The 4,428-nt window shown below is 36.7% G+C and overlaps 1 non-coding gene across 1 annotated transcript; it reads right to left on the minus strand.

Moving 5' to 3' along the window:
- Positions 1-396: 396 nt before the first annotated feature.
- LOC128040823 (small nucleolar RNA R71) lies at positions 397-505 on the minus strand. The gene has a single exon (XR_008195629.1). It is a non-coding gene; the product is annotated as a small nucleolar RNA R71 (small nucleolar RNA).
- Positions 506-4,428: the final 3,923 nt, after the last annotated feature.

Genomic DNA, 4,428 nt, shown 5'->3' on the forward strand with positions numbered 1-4,428 from the left:
GTAATTAATTTACCCTAAGAAAACCCATTATTTGAATATGCATAGGAGCAACAAGAAAACAATCGGGAAGGATTCCCAATGGATCAAAGGACGTTGCATGAGTACGCCCTCCCTACATTAGATGCGGTGTAAGGAAGCATAGAACAACCGATGATTAACACCAATAATTTTGAAATAAAGATGACCATGATTCAGATGATCCAAAATGCACTGCAGTTCAAAAGGAATATGGTTGAAGACCCGAATCAACACTTGAAGTGGTTTATTCAGTTATTCCCATTCTCCTTATGTGACAATACGATTGGCTGGTTGGATTCGTTAGCATCAGGTTCTATTAGATCATGGAACGATCTAGCAAAAAAAATTCTCTATAAATTTTTTCCGACTAGTCGAACCATTCATTGAGGTGAGAAATAATCAATTTTAAATAATATAAAGGTGAATCCCTGTATGAGGCATGAGAACGTTTCAAGATGATGGTAAGAAAGTGCCTACACCATAGACTGCAAGCATGACTCCAAATACAAAATTTCTATAATGGTGTTGACGAACACGTCAAATCTAGCTTAGATGGAGCATCCGACAGATCTCTCATGTTCCATACGTACAAATGAGCCTACAAAATCATTGAGGATATGACCATTAAATCGTACATGTGGCCTAAGGAGAGATTATGTACCAATCCAAGCCACCAATGGTAAAATTTGTGAAAGAAGAGAACGATGATGATCAATTCCAATGAATCCTTGAAAAGCTTAACATTTGGAGACACCCTCCAAGTAGACGAGGGTGGGGCCACATTCAGAAAACCGATCAGAGGAGACGAGCGATATAGGCAATAGGGGTCGAGATCCCTATTCAAATACCTATAACTTCGGTTGGAGGCTTCATTCAAAATTTAGGTGGGGAAGTAACCGAGGAGGTGCGAATCAAACATAAACTTGACAAAATCCTTCTTACCAATCCCCATCGTTGCAACAATTTGTGAACAATGACCATAATGCATGTGGTCAAAGATTCGATCAACTAGAGGGGAAGATGCACAAAATGAATATGGATACTCGACAAGTCAAAGTAATGTGTGGACGACTTGAATCTTGGATGGATAACCTCGGTGACCAAATGAGCCAGTTAATGATGATGCTCTAGAAACAAAATGGTCAAATTCTCTCTTGTAACACGGAGAACAACCCTCGGAGAGATGGAAATGAGCACATTAAGGTGATCACGTTGTGATCGGGTAAGGCATCAAAGTTTCCAATCACATCTATCCATGAAGAGGAAGTTTTTGAAGAGGTCGACGAATCTATGGAAGAGGAGTAAGCCGAGCACCATGAGCTAATCGAAGAGGTAGTCGAATCAGTAGTCAAACTGGTGTTTGATCTAGTAATAGCAAGACTGACCACAATGAATGTACCATTCCCGACACGACTATAGGACAAACAAAAGAAGGACGAGGTAGATTTTATAAATTTTCTTAATTTATTTAAATCTCTCAATGTCAATTTGCCACTATTAGAAATTATTGACAAAATCTCAAAGCATGCTAAGTGTTTAAAGGAAATTATGAAATGACATAGGAAAATGAAAAAAAAATGAGCAAATTGACATTGATGCCTCATGTAACGTACTAATTGTGAAAAAGATACCCTCAAAATTGAAAGATCCAAATTGCTTTACAATCCTGATAGAGATATGATATATGCATTTTAGTAAGACCCATTGTGATTTAAGGGCGAGCATCAATTTAACGCCCTTATCAATTTATCGAAAACTCAAACTCGAGGATGTTCAAACCACCTCAATAACACTAAAGTTTGCTTATAGATCCTTGGTGCAGCCAAAAAGTGTACTTGAGGATGTGTTGGTCAAGGTACAGGGATTTATAATCCCTGTTGACTTTGTATTCCTCAACTTCGAGTAAGATTAAAAATTCTCGTTCTGTTGGGTAGGTCATTTTTGGCCACTTCTAAATCGACTATTGATCTCAAATGGAATGAATTAATTATAGAAATCAATGATGAGATAAAAGTGTTCAAATGTGGTTGTAATTCCCAAAGTGAGGGATTAGCTAGGGAGGAGTGCTATGCCTTGTTTAATTTAATCCCCAACGGCCTCGATCGAAGGTATTTCCTGAGTTGTTCAAGTATAGGTACTAATAAGATGAGAGAATGGGATAAATGGCGAGACTCTGATGGAAAGAGTGATTGCAATGCCTATTATGGGTGAGAGCGATTGATGAAGTCGATGGTGAAATTCAAGGAATTACCAGAGTCTGGTAGAACAACATAAATTTTCAACCATCAAACTTAATTTGTAAATATTGTGTATTAAATTGTTTTTAATTTGTTAGATGTAGGAATTATATTTTTTTGTGTTAGAATTAGTAGTAAACAAGTTTTTGAGTATAAAGGAGGAGCTACACGTTAGTAGGGTGCATGTATAGGAAATCGATGACCTTTTAGAAGTCTCGAAAGGGGCCAAATCGAAGCCATACCATCACACAGCAATCCTATGGCGTGATACAAACTCTGAAAGTGTAAGAATGTTAAATTTTATCAGTGTCATGCCACATCTTACCTATGGCGGGACACACCTTCAAATTCAATACAAACAAGGGAAAAAATAGTGTTGTGTCGTGCCATAGAGAGGGCATGACGCAACACACAAGCCATTTTTGAAAACTTTTTGATATTGGTTCAACACGATCTTCAAATATATTTCCCAAGTCTGCATTCTAACATCCCAAATTTTTATTTTAAATTTTGTAAAATTATTTCAAGAGTGAGTTACTGGCCTGATGGTTAAGAATGAGTAAGGAGATATTTTAATTGGCTTAGAGACCGAGTTTGAATCTCTTCCCAAGAAAATAAATTAATTTTTCTATTTTTACCCCCACTCCCCTAGATTTGTGCCACCCAATCTAGCTAAACCCTAGGTATATATGTTATTTCTTTCATTTTTTCTAGCTTTTCTCTATTCTTCCTTTGCTCTTGCCATCCATCTCATCTCTCTCTCCCATTATTCTAATTATTTCCCCTTGTGTCGTCCCAAACAAAATGAAATTCAGGATTGTTGTGTCATCTCTTTGTCTATTATTTTGCTGGCATTTTTCTAGCCGCATTACTGTCATTTTTAATCTCTAAATCAGCCTCCCTTTGCTGTCCATTGCAGCCCCCTCTCCTCCACTTCTGGTGGTACCGGTTAGATTCCTTTTTCCTTCTCTTGGCTTTTCCTTTTCTTTCTGATTTTGCTGCTATTTTTACAGCCGCTTTATTATTGTTTCTAGCCTTAAAAACCGTCCCATTTTCTACCAAAAGATCTCTCTTTGTGCCACCCAAGTCAACCCCTATTTTTGTCACCGTTTGTGGTGTTGCCACCCTTGGAACACCATTAGTTTGGGCTACTACTTTCTCTTAATTTCCCACCCCTTAAAATAGTGTGTTCTTTGATTTTTCTTTGTTTAAAAAATCCTTAACAATCCAAATCAATAGGGTATCTAAACACGTTCATCTGACATTTCAGATCTGGTTATCGGGTAGTGTAAGTGTGGATCTATACGAGATCTTGTGTAGTTTAATTTTGTTAATGGTTATTGTTTTTGCAGAATGCACAAGGCTTTAGGTTGAATTTTACTTACTGATTTTTTGTGTTATTTCCAACTGAGGAACTAATTTTGATGTCCCAAATCAGTAGTGAAGTCGGATTTCATTCACACCTTCATTTCGCATCAAATTAGTGTAAGTTAGCTTGTCGAATTGGATTTGAGAAATCGTTAGTGGAGCACTAATTTGCCCAAACCCTTAAGGGGTGTTTTAAGACTAGTTTTAACCGTATTTTAACATGTCAAATTCTATAATTTGGATTTAGACACATCTAAGGCTTAAGTGTGGAAGCGCAAACTTTACGAATTAGTGTTGTGGACTTGCAAATTAAGGTGTGGGTCTTTCCCTGTGGTAAATTGGTCTAAAAACCTTATAATAGTGTTTAAATGGTAAATTTGGTTGCTGGTTTTGGCATGGCCGAATGGCCTAAGTGCTAGTAGATGAGGTGTCGAGTGAGGTACGTATCTAAATAGATAGGTTGATTATTAAAGGCCCTATTGGGACCAATGTATTATGTATAAGCTGTATGTGATGTATGACTTTGTGCTGTAATTGGTTGACCGTATGTTGGTGTGTCAAATATCTGATTGCTAAGTCTTGATGAAAATGTATGTACTGTATGCATGTATAGCATGCTGAATTTTGAAACACTTATTGATATGCATGTAATATGCCATGAATGACATTGAGCTTGTATATGTTTAAATTACAAACAATATGTGAAAATGATTGTATAGAAAGCATGTAAGCATGACACTTGTTATTGTAAAATTAAAAGTATGCAACGCATACATCGAATATTTATGAAATGTAAAATTAAACA

Source organism: Gossypium raimondii, chromosome 4 (genome assembly GCF_025698545.1).
Source record: "Gossypium raimondii isolate GPD5lz chromosome 4, ASM2569854v1, whole genome shotgun sequence".
Lineage (NCBI taxonomy): Eukaryota > Viridiplantae > Streptophyta > Magnoliopsida > Malvales > Malvaceae > Gossypium > Gossypium raimondii.